Source organism: Mercenaria mercenaria, unplaced genomic scaffold (assembly GCF_021730395.1).
Source record: "Mercenaria mercenaria strain notata unplaced genomic scaffold, MADL_Memer_1 contig_4261, whole genome shotgun sequence".
NCBI classification, from domain to species: Eukaryota; Metazoa; Mollusca; class Bivalvia; order Venerida; family Veneridae; genus Mercenaria; species Mercenaria mercenaria.
The window spans coordinates 25,806-39,380 of record NW_026462477.1 but is presented as its reverse complement, the minus strand read 5'-3'; positions in this window follow the sequence as shown (position 1 = coordinate 39,380).

Here is a 13,575-nt window from a genome sequence, read left to right as displayed (position 1 = left end):
GACCCCAAAATCAATAGGGGTCATCTACTCTTCATGACCAATAATCCTTTGAAGTTTCAACATTCTGGATCAAGTGGTTCTCTAGTTATTGACCGGAAATGGTTTTCAATTTTCAGGCCCCTGTGACCTTGACCTTTGACGGAGTGACGCTAAAATCAATAGGTGTCGTCTACCTTTCATGACCAATTATCCTATGAAGTTTCAACATTCTGGGTCAAGTGGTTCTCTAGGTATTAATCGGAAATGGTTTTCAATATTCAGGCCCCTGTGACCTTGACCTTTGACGGAGTGACCCCAAAATCAATAGGATTCATCTACTCTTCATGACCAATCATCCTGTTAAGTTTCAACATTCTGGACCTTTGACGGAGTGACCCCAAAATCAATAGTGGTCATCTGCTCTTCATGATCAATCATCCTATGAAGTTTCAATATTCTGGGTCAAGTGATTCTCTAGTTATTGATCGGAAATGGTTTTCAATATTCAGTCCCCTGTGACCTTGACCTTTGACGGAGTGACCCCAAAAACAATAGTGGTCGTCTACACCAGCAGCCCTACAACCCTATGAAGTTTGAAGGTTCTAGGTCAAATGGTTCTCCAGTTATTGCTCGGAAATGAAGTGTGACGTACGGACGAACGGACGGAAGGACGGACGGACGGACAGGGCAAAAACAATATGTCTCCTGGGGGAGACATAATAAATGAAGAGCCAAACACATTGAAACTTTCATCATATACAAACATTATAATTCCAGTCATATTCTTTACTGACTGGGGAGCTATTCTTGAGAGCGAATATTCACCACATTTTTCATATTTTAGTTCATTTCTTTTTCGGAAGCAATGTTAGGGATTTTCTAAAGCCATAAGGATCGTTTTAAGACCATACGTTGAAAATGTAAACCGTCTACATTTCTTGAGAGAACTGTCAAAGACTGACTTCGTATCAATAAATATACATTAAAAACTAAACCTACGCGATTACATCGGTACTGATTTTTCTAACGGGCTTTTATTTTTCATCGAGCCTCGGGATAGCCTGTTATCCAGTAAGATTAATATAAATATCACGTGTCTACGTACATGTTTTGGGATATTTTTGCATTACAGTCTCTTTTATACCATATTTATCTTTTGCACGTGTTACCGGAATTCTGTATCCACTGCTGCTAATTAATATACTTAGTATTGACTTTACGAACAGCAGTCAACTTTTACTTTTGTGTGGGTCAAAAATTTAAACATCTTGCACATTAATTATGTTGTGTAATGACATACCACTTTCAGCTTCAGTACTTCCGTCAGATCTTTAGTTCTAATCCGTTGTTGTTAGATTAAATATACTGACATATTTAAGTTTTTCTATTAAATTTATGGAACAAAATAATCCTATTTCTCATTAAAACCTATGTATCATATGCAGATTCATGTATCAACAGTACATGCTTTCACAGCCATTGTCTATAACATTTGCCTTAACGTCAAGTATAAAACATTGTCGAATTCTATTGGCTCTAACCGTTTAAGTTTCTTATTTTTCTTTAGTATTTATGTAAAATGAGCATTAATATTATTAAATGACAAGAAACTGGTAAAGTACTTCCAGGATATAATTTCTAAAACAGTTTAAATGTAATGCAGAGTTACAATTATTATTAACGGCTAAGATTTCATTTTCGGTCGTTATATACTTCCCCGTCCGCTTGTTTAAAGCTCAGGAGTAAGTAACTCCGATAATATCGTATATCGAGTAGGTCGTGTTTACGTTCCGGTAGTTAAAAACAGGAGATTTAGTTAAATTAATAAAGTGAAAAAAGTTTAGTTTGTGAGTGGATATATATAAACATATGGACTATTTAAAACCGGTTACAGTTTTGATATATAAATTGAAAGAAGATGCTTATTGATGGACATCATTTGAAATTATATACTAACAATATTATACATGTATAAGGTACTGGGCATTCATGTTCACGACCCGTAACAATTTGCCCAGCGGTCTGTAGTTATAGCGGCATAGCTGATTGTAGCACGTTAAACTCGTGGAAGGAACACGCTGAAATTTCTTTTCTACGGAACATTTTGTTGCACTGGAAATGCTTCTTCAAAGGATTATGCATATATTTTGCATATTTCTATCCGTATACATTGTATACCAATACAATACAAAACATGGTGTGTACAACCTGTTCATCATCATCCATACGATAAAGGAGCTTTCGTTGTGAACATGCAAACAAAAAATGTCAAATTATCAACTTATGAACTTGTTTCTTTCCTGAAGCCACACGTCATATCCAGTTATTACAGTTACGAAAGTACGGAACAGACGGATGTGTTACTTAATCCGAAAATGTATTTACGAACATGTACAAAAAGTGTGTTACTACTCTTCCTTCTACAATGTGGTGACGTGCAATTAAATCCTGGGCCGATCAACGCTGGTAAATCTAGAACACCAAAATTTCCCTGCACAATCTGCTCGAAAGGTGTCATAGCAACTAGCAAGTCGGTAACTTGTAATATATGCCAGTGTAAAACACATGTGAAATGTACGGGCTACTTGAACCCAGGAAACTACGTTCATTTTCCTATAAAAACCTACAAGAGTTACGTCCTCATCTCAGACAATTATTGATCATATTCTCTGCAATACCAAAGAAAATATTTTCCAGTCGGGCACTTTTTCCATTGGGGTCAGCGATCATTGTCTTACTTTTTGTTCCAGGAAAATTCCAAGGGGTTATTATAATAAGCACAATACCGTTAAGGTAAGGTGTTTAAAGAAATATTGTAAGGAAGAATTTATCCGAAAACTCCTAGACCGTGATTGGACTAAGGTTTTTAACACCAATTGTATCAATACTGCATGGTTATCTTTTCAGGAAATATTTATGTCTGTATTGGATTCGGTAGCTCCTATTAAAGAGGTGAGGCTGAAAAATAGAACCGAACCTTGGATATCTCCAGAAATCCTGGAACTGATTAAACTCAGAGATAAAGCTTTATATAAATCACGAAAACACAAATCTTCTTTATTTCACAAACAGTATTGTTATTACAGAACTAAGGTTCAAAATCTTATTAAATCAGCAAAACGGAGCTATTTCTCTAATAAAGTTGAAGAAAACAGATTTGATTCCAAAGGTCTATGGAAGTCTCTTAAACAGTTAGGTTATAAGCAGAAATCAAATGAGAGCTCAAATATTGTATTAAAAGTCAACGATGTTATTTGTCATGATCCTGTAACCATTGCAAATCAGTTTAATGAGTTTTTTACAACCGTCGCATCCAACCTGGTGGATATGTTACCTAGTGCAACAAATGTTTATTCAACTATGTCTTCTATTTTTAAATCATTCTATCGGGACAAACTTAAACGTTTGGAAGATGAAACAGGTAGTCGTCCAGAATTTCGTTTACATCACGTATCTGAACATTTTGTATATAAACAGCTTATGTCTTTGAACTCTGCGAAGAGCACAGGTCTCGATGGCATTCCTGCAAGGTTTATCAAAGATGGCGCGTCAGTTTTGAAACTTCCCATAACGTATATAATTAATTTATCCATAGATTTGTCAGTTGTTTCTGATGACATGAAACTTGCACGTGTTACCCCACTATATAAGAAAAATAGTCCTCTCGAAGTAGGCAACTACCGTCCTGTAAGCATTTTAAGCATCGTTTCAAAAATACTTGAACGATCGGTATATAATCAACTCTCAGACTACCTTGAAAAACACGCCTTGCTGTTTGAATTCCAGTCAGAGTTTAGGTCTAAGTACTCTACTGATACATGCTTAATTCATCTTTTAGATTATATAAAGCAAAATAATGCAAACGGTCTTTATACTGGGATGGTCATGTTAGATCTGCAGAAGGCATTTGATACCGTAGATCACAAAATTTTATGTGAAAAGTTATCAGAAATGGGCGTTTTATGTACTGGTTGGTTTAAATCATACTTGGCAAATCGACAACAAATTGTTAAAATCAACAATTGTTTATCAGTTCCCCAGGGTAGTATTTTAGGTCCCCCCTTTTTCTTTGTTAGGTGAATGATATGCCGACCTGCATTGATCCATCTTGTAATCTCATATTGTATGCGGATGACAGTGCAATACTTTTTGCTCATAAAAATCCCGATGTTATTTAAAAACAATTAGGACAAGTTATGGAATCTTGCTCATCATGGTTAATTGATAATAAATTATCGTTACATTTAGGTAAAACAGAATGTATGCTATTCGGATCATCAAAAAAAAATTACGCAAGATTAAATCATTTGATGTAACTTGTAACACTCATGTCATACCTGCAAGAGAATCTGTTACTTACCTTGGTTTTCCTATGGATAAGTTCTTAACATGTGAGGCATTTGTCAATAGCATTATTAAAAAGGTCAACTCTCGAGTAAAATTTTTGTACAGAAATTGCCAGTACTTTAGTCAAAAAACAAAAATGACCTTAGCGTCTGCCCTTGTCCAATGCCATTTAGATTATTCTTGTTCATCTTTGTATTCCGGTCTAAATAAGAAATTGAAATCAAAACTACAAACTTCACAAAACAGAATAACTAGATTTGTTTTAAACTTACCTACTAGAACCAGTATTAATTATGATGTTATAGAAAATATCAATATCCTCAAAGTATGTGACAGAGCGAAGCAACTACGTCTGAATCATGCCTTCAATATTTTTCACGATAAATGCCCAAACTATTTGAAACAAAATTTTATTAAAGTATCTGAGATACATACAAAGACAAGATTTAGTAAAAACAATTTTGTAGTCCCGAAAATTTCATCCTTTGAGTCAAGGACATTCTTTTGTCTGGCAATTTCAGATTGGAATGCTCTGCCAAGCAGCATAAAAGATATAAAAAATAAGTCACGTTTTAAATCTGCTTTAAAAGCACATCTGTTTAAAGAAGGGAAATTACTTGAGGAAAACCAAGTTATAAGATATTAATATTTAGTGTTTAAATCCAATTGTTATTTAAACTTTAGTTGTTATTACTGAGGTACTCACTAAAATAATTCTCTTTAGTACTTCCTTTTTATTTTATTCTTCTTTCGCGTATTAGTTTTTCACTGATGATTTTTTTTCTTTTTACTTAACTAAATCGGTGCCGTAATGAGTCGAGGACCCCATTGGAAATAAGTGCTCTTCAAGCTACTTTCATGGGTTATCCTTGGTATAAGATCAGCGGAGAATAATTTAGGAAGCACGACTAAACTTGAAATAACTTTTTTATGATTTTTATTAGTATTAAATCATTGTCTTTTTATAACTTTTATCAAACTATCTATTTGTATTCTTTATCTATGTTTAAGCAATATTATGTGAATGTAAGTCACATGTTAGTTTTAGAATTTGTTCGCTTAGTTTTAAATATCTTATTTGTAATTTTAGATTGTATATATGATCTTATACCTGAATAAATCTATCTATCTATCTATAACACAGTCGGACGCCGTTTCGTAGTGACTATCTGGTTTCCTCGCTTTTGTCTTAGATGACTTAAATGTTCCGTATGTATATAAGTTCATATTCGTTAAAGTGCTCAGTCTTTAGTAGTGCAAATATAACTAACAAAAGAGGTACATATAGTATATAATAGTAAGTACTTTCATTGCTCCAGATTTTAAAAGTTAAAAAGGTATCGGAGCGTTTATCTGGAGGATATAAATAATATAAAACAGCTTTAAATTTGCAATGAAAATGCCTAAAATATCATCAGTTTAAATTGATGTTAAGAGAGTCTCGTTGAGTTTATATATTACAGCTGGCTCGCAACTTGACATTTGCAAAAGGCAATGTAACAATATTCAATGGGATTCGAAAGCTTTGGTACTTTTCGTTGTATTTAAAGAAAAAAAAATATTGAAATACCTACCCGTCAAGACGGGGCAGAATAATAGCCGAGTTTGATCATTTAATGATGAAGATCGAAACAATTACATTTTTAGATATTTTATTATCAGTACCAAAAGATGAACGTATTTCTCGAATCTTGAGAAGAGTTTATATTTTGTTACAAATATATTAGGCCTATCAAACAGATTTTTGTATTTCGAGGATAGATTCTTAGTTCTTCTATAACATGTTTATTTGAAAACCCGTCAAGAAAAGTTGTGCTAATGCACATTCTTTGGAGATAAGGGAGTAAATGATTTATACAACAACTGCCTGCTTGTAACAATTTTAGTGACATGGACATGCCAAAGTTTCAACTCGACCACATGTAACTTCACAGTTCAATATAAACATGACAAAACACACTAAATGAATTAAAATATATTGTTTTGTTCTAATTGCTAGAGATAATTGAATATGACATACTCTGAACATACTGAAAATAATCAGAACCTACTAAAATATATAGAAAAAAGCGTACTGGAACATAATCATGATGTAGTACGGGGATCAATGAGGTCTACCATGCAACCCCCCCCCTAGACTTTTTTTCATAGGTACCAAATTGTTCGGCAGGACCAACCCTTTCGAAATCAAAAATGTTCCCATGAAAAAACTCTTTCCAACTATATAAGATTTCACTGTTTCCATGGCAACCGTTCATATCTAGAAAATACGACCATATTGAGAATAATCAGTCATATCTTGGTCAGTTTTAGAGATAAAACAATAAAAATGGTGTCAAAATGGAGCTAAGACAGTGGCATTTAAAAAGCAGCATTTATATGTTAATTAACTAATTTGCATATTCATGAATATTAATGAGAATATTAAAAAATAAAATTTTGTTAAAGAAAAACATTTTCTAAGTTTCAAATCAATTTAAATGTACTAATCAGCTTTGTTCTGGTCTTAAAGTCTCTCAGTGTCTTGTAATATAATATTTTGCTACTTTTGTGGCACATTTGTTTACTCAAAACTGGATGTGCTCAGCTAATTTGCATAAAATGAACCAACAAAAACGAATAAATTTCTGAAACCCCTAAAACTGAAAAAAGTGATATATAATTAATTGTTATCTATGAAAAACCAAGTTTTATGTGGTCTATAATGTTTTTAGACATAGTATTAACACTTTATTAAAGGAAGAATAAAAGTGTGACATACATTACACATGTTACGTTACCATTTCAACAACCTTGTTGTATTGCATCAATTATTCAGAAAATATTCCATAAACATGGTTAATATTAATTATTTTGTACTATAATAATACAATATACTTCTTTACTTGTCAGAGAGTGTGATATGTTTTCCGTAACACACTTTAAAATACGTTACCTTAACCACTGTTTTTTTAAAAAGATATTTGAAAAGAAGCTGAAGCCTAAATTGTCGCATACTGATTTATTTAAACTGTTAGCTGTTAGTTTTAAGAAGGTTTTCTTCTGTTATTTCAGAAATAGTCTAAAATATAATGAAACATCCATGTATCTCTAATTCTAGATGGAATTTCAATAAAACACGCAATAATATCCATCTGTGCATCCATAATATTATGACCATAGAGCTAATATTTTCATTCTTCCTGTTAGCAAAAGTCATATATCATAAAAAATTACTTTTTGAATTTTAGACAAAGTAGCATTTAAAGAACATATACAAAACCAACCCTAGCTTTATAGGATGAATCATAGGGTCCTGAGTCAGATGTCTGGATGAGGCCTTTGCTCTCCGTGACGATTAAATAAAGACATCGTGTCTAAAGTCAGCATAATAAAAGTAGACTTACACCCACCTGTACGATACAAAGAACTTAGCTGTTGCCTGCAGAAAACTGAGTAGTTCCAGTACAGAATCAATCGACACTTGTTAGGTTAACTGCTCAATATTACATGACTGAATTTCAAAGTTGTACTAAACAAAAACCAATAAACAAAAGAAAATATGCTGATATTTAAAGAAAGAACTTTAGATTTAAAACTAATACCAGCTGGACAAATTTGGTTCAGTGATACCAAATCAAGATATAAGAAATATATAAAACTTTATACATATGAAATACGAAAACTATTGTAGACATTTTGAAACATTTACAAGAATGACAGATTGTACAAAATATTTTTTGGTATTCTAAATTGTACAGACAAGGATTAAATCATATTATGTGTTGAAATATTCCTTTATATACCGTAACATTAAGAGGACCACTACTAAGAGTAACTATGCATCAATCATAACAAAAAAGTTTGATTATCAATTAAGTTACATATTAAAGGTTATGACAAATGCATTACCGGTACCTTTCTTTGTCAAAAGTTCAAACTGTAGCAAGAAACTCAAGATTATGATACAAATTGCTTGAGAATCAAAGTGTAATCAAATTTCATTCATAAAAATAAAGTGATTTTGAGAGCCTATGATCTTCTTTTGTCATTTGCTTTCTAATTCATGACTGATATGCTATAAAGCAAAATATTATTCATAACAGATAATCAACAAGAGAGCAAATTTAATATGCTATATTAGGTAACATTAAAGCGAAAACATCGAAAGTAACATCTTAATCAAGACGTGCAGAATTTGATTCTTGTAACACTACTGCCTCATAATTTATGCATTCCATATTTTTCAGACATTTCATCTGCTTTTAAGTTCAATTTTTAAGTAATCCATAAAATTTCACTATAACAGAACACTGTTTAAGCTAGTACTAGAGGTATGAGGGCATTTTCAGATTTTAGTACATCTAACGAACAGACATCAAGTCAGCTATTATTTTGCTCGATTGTGTTGTTATGCTTCAAAAGGATGAGCTTAAAAAAACAATTTGCTACCCCTTAAATACTCTTTAAGTGCCATATGATGGTTGTAAAAAATAACATCCTCGTTCTCACTTTCAGTGTTGTTTGATTTTCTGGTCCGTTCGGACCATACTTACTAAAATAGAATCCCTCTTGGGCCAGTGCTAGGAGGCATAAGGTGCTTTTCAAACTTCATTACCTCTCATAAACAGCCATGATCCAACTGAGTTTGCTATCTATTTGCTTGGTTGCGATCTTTACTTTAAAAGGATCTTCTTAAAGTCTAATGAAAAGTGTTTTCAGACTCATTAGTGTCGTTCTATCAGTATGTTTCTATCAGTTTTAAATAGCATTATGCGATTGTTTTCCTAACAATTTGGTTTTTATAGACTTAATATCATTCACACTCTAGACTGCTTTTTCCAATTTTATAAGTTTAGATCTAAACAAATTTTGTTTTTTAGTTTTTGTTCAGTGCAGCTTTTCATAAGTGAATATTTCATCAATAAGCCCATGAATATCTCAATAAAATACATGTGTTTCTGAAACTAAAAAAATAAAAACAAAATGCTTTTTTCTCACGTAAATAACTGCATTGATGCACTTCACAATAACACAAAACGAGATAAATATTCCATTAAAACTATTTCCATGAAAGGAAGCCCAAAATTGAAACCCTATTACATGTATCAGTGTATGAATGTTGGCAGGAATGTATACATGTTTAATATATACAGAATATATACATAAAATATATAATCAATGTAAAATGTAAGTATTGACAACAATATTGAAATCATCAAATAAAAGAACAACATATTTAAGAAACAGATATTAGTATAATTAAACTGATAGATGCATTAATTCGAAATGTAAAAAGGAACATTGAATGTGTAATGAATGTTTTAGATAATGTCTTTGTTGAAAAAAGTGAAGAAAGAATGTTAAAATGTTAGAATTATTGCTTTAATAATTTAACAAATCCATGATATCATAATATTGAAATTAATGGTTCAGATTTCTTCATATAAATTTCTAAATACTCGAAAGAAGAGTGGTAACGTACTTTTAAACGCCATTATGGAAAAAACAATCTCATTGCTTGGAAAGTATGGAGCTGTACTATTTTGTAGATGTATTTAACAACTTGATAACTAAATATTCCTCTATCATTTTCTGAGAAAATAACAATACAATAAAAAAAGATTATTGGAATGGTAACGTAACATGTGTTAAGTATGTTACAAACAGATTCCTCCTTCAAATAAGTATTTACATTATATTTTCATGTGCTTCAGCTCAAATATAACACAAATTTATTGATCACAGCTAAGTTCATCATGTTGTTCAGTTTTAGTTATATCTTGATTTCAGAGATGTCTGTTTCAACATAGATAAATTTCCAAAATTTGCTAAAATACCTAATGTAGAAAAAATATTTACCTTCACAGTAATAAAATACTCTTCTAGAAAACACTGAGAGAAATTAAGAAAAGATCAAAACTGTCTGATCTATATTTTCTAATTAATTGATGTAACAAAACAAGGTTATTGAAATGGTAACGTAGCATGTGTAAAGTATGTTCATACTGATTCCTTCTCCAAAAAGGTGTTCAAATTTCATTTCCAAATAATATAGCTCACATAACTGTTATTCCATTGATAACATTTAATTATATCATTTTATTAAATTTTATAGGTATCTTGGTTCCTGAGATGTTGATTGCGGTTATGGTTAATATTAATATGCAAATTAGCTAAACATACCTATTTTGAAGTAAAAATGTTACTATCAGTGTTACAAAATACTATTTAAGAAAACACTGAGAGAGACTTTCAGATCAGATCAAAACTGTCTGGTACATTTAAATTGATTTAAAACTTAAAAAATTATTATTTTCTAATAAAATTTAGTCATTTTGTAACATTCTCATTAATATTCATGAATCTGCAAGTTAGTTAATTAAAATGAAAATATTGCCTTTTAAAGGCCAATGTCTTAGCTCCATTTTGACACCATTTTTATTGTTTTATCACCAAAACTGACCAAGATATGACTGATTATCCTCAATATGGTCGTATTTTCCAAACATTAACGGTTGCCATGGAAACAGTGAAATCTTATATAGTGGGAAAGAGTTTTTTCATGGGAACATGTTTTATATTGAAAGGGTTGGTCCTGCTGAACAATTTGGTGCCTATGAAAAAAAGTCTAGGGGGGATGCATGGTAGACCCTATTGGCCCCTACCTATAAAGAAAACAGCGTACTGGAACATAATCATGATGTTACATATCTCTTGAAAGATACTGGAATATAATCATGATGTTACATATCTCTAGAAAGATACTGGAATTTGGATACTGGATTATAGCACATAGATGTTACCATATCAAGCATTATCATGAACATCGACACAAACTAAATTAAATTCTTATATACAACACCATACTAGTTACCTTTAGATAGATATTCACAAATCTGAATATTTTTGAGAAATAATAACTGCAATACATTTCACTTAAAAGTACATATTATGGTAGTACATCTACCTTAAATCCTTTTACTTTATGCTTAAATTTTAATTTCACATACTGCATCGTGGACCCATGTACTTTATACATAAAACATTTGCTATGGTAGGTTACTAATTTGAAATAAGTATTTAAGTAATGCAATTTACACCATTCTTAAAGTTATGACATAATCACAGTTAAGATAGTAAATGTTGACATATATATTCAGTAAGTAATGAATAACTATAGCAACAGTAAGCAATTATGCACAAATGTGTTTGTACAATATACTGACATTTTATCGAACAGGTTTGAACCTTTGAGGGGCCAGTTTGAAATAAAAACAAAACAACTTGAACGTTATTCAACAGGCAGGTTATTAATTGAAACAAAACAAAACACTCCTAACCAGGGTTGTCATTCCAGCCATTCCAGTCAACCATGGATTTCGAACTTACATTTACAGTTTGATGAAAAATTAAATGTTATATATCATTGAAAAACATGACCCTGTTTGGTCTACTCAAATATCAAGCTGATAACATTGAATCCACGGTATTTGAATAATGCAAAACACTGAAGAGAGAATCAAGGGAATACAAGCATAGATATTGAAGCGCAAAGCCCCTACAGGTGAATTGTGTTGTTTGATGGGTAGAGGAGTCTACAATCGAAACTGCGTTCCTATCGCTATTGACGTAATAAAAATATCTTGACGTAGAGGCATTTTCCTTTCTTATTCTACATGATTTAAGGCTCGGACGAGTAATCAGGCAACGTTTACATCACCCTAGAAAAAAACTCAGTCACCCAGTCCGCAACATTCCTGTGACAGTTAGCTAAAGTTTTGAGGTAGATTCTATCATGAACATAGCATACAATGTTAATGAAATGGACGTGGAATTCTCGAGAGACTTTTCGACAGAAATCGGCGAAGATAGGAAAGCAGTAAATATAATGACAGTATCATAAGTAAGTCTGTCAAAAATATGGCAGTAAATGTGTTCAAATAATTTTACTATAATTAATATATGATAATTGATTAAACTAATAAATATGGTGATAAACTTAAGAGTAATGCCGTGTGGTGGGTGATGTGGATTTGGTCGTCTGGTGTTTCTGTATGGCCAGTTAGGGGACTGCAGTGTTCTCTTATCAACTACAACAATTGCGCTGTGGTGGATAGAAAGATGCTGTGGTTCTGTTCCTGGTGGCTTGGATCTGCTGGCTGATCTAGTTTGAATCGCTTGTTGGACCACTTGCATTGGCTGTCACACGGTGATGCTCATTAGATTATCATTAGGAACATATGAGCCCTGCCATGAGAAAATCAACATAGTGGGTTTGCGACCAGCATGAGTCCAGACCAGCCTGGGCATCCGCGCAGTCTGGTCAGGAACCATGCTGTTCGCTAATGGTTTCTCTAATTGCAATAGGCTTTGAAAGACTGCGCGGATGTGCAGGCTGGTCCGGATCCATGCTGATTGCGAACCCACTGTTGGTTTTCTCATGGCACGGCTCATATATTGAATAATGTGAACTATATGATATGTAGGAATTTTATATATATAGTATCTTGTAATTCAAATTTGAGTGGCCATTTACTTATGTTTTATTATGTATATGTCATGTTTTATACTTTAAACATGATAATGGAAGAGACTGAAATAAACAAATAAACTAAACTCAAAATAGGTAAAAGACATGTTAAAATATGTTTCCGGACTGGTTCGTAAAGGCTCAGGACACTCCAACAAACCAATTAGGGTGTCAAACACAATCAATGAAAAATACAATCTCATTAAAACAGCATACTGTGTGAAAACAAATAACGAGCAAGATATGAAGGAAAACCATATGAGTCCAAAATTAATGGATACAGGTGTTATTACCACAATATCAGAGGAACCAAAGTCTGATAAGAAAAAAATAAACGTGCTTCTGATAAGGGCATCACAAAGACGCTTAAAATTCATGAAAGTGTGATCCGTCCAACGTCTCCTCACGGTATAGATCAATTACCTGCAACATGTAGCTGCTCGAGCCCTTTACGCGCTAAGCCTGCTCAAAATCAGGATGTTGCCATTGAATGAAATACAACACTTAGTAATAAACCTCTTTGAACCACTAAGAAAAGAACCTCTTTGAACCAACAGCAGGATAAATTTAATTCTGACGTTTAATGACTTCTCTGTCGGAAAGTGTCACCGACACCATCCCTGACAACGACAAATATTATGAAAATAAATCCAACATTACTGACAATTCCGCCTATTGTTGGTGTAAAGTCAACATTGTCAAAAGTTGTCTCTGATTATGTTAGTTCTCTGCTAGCT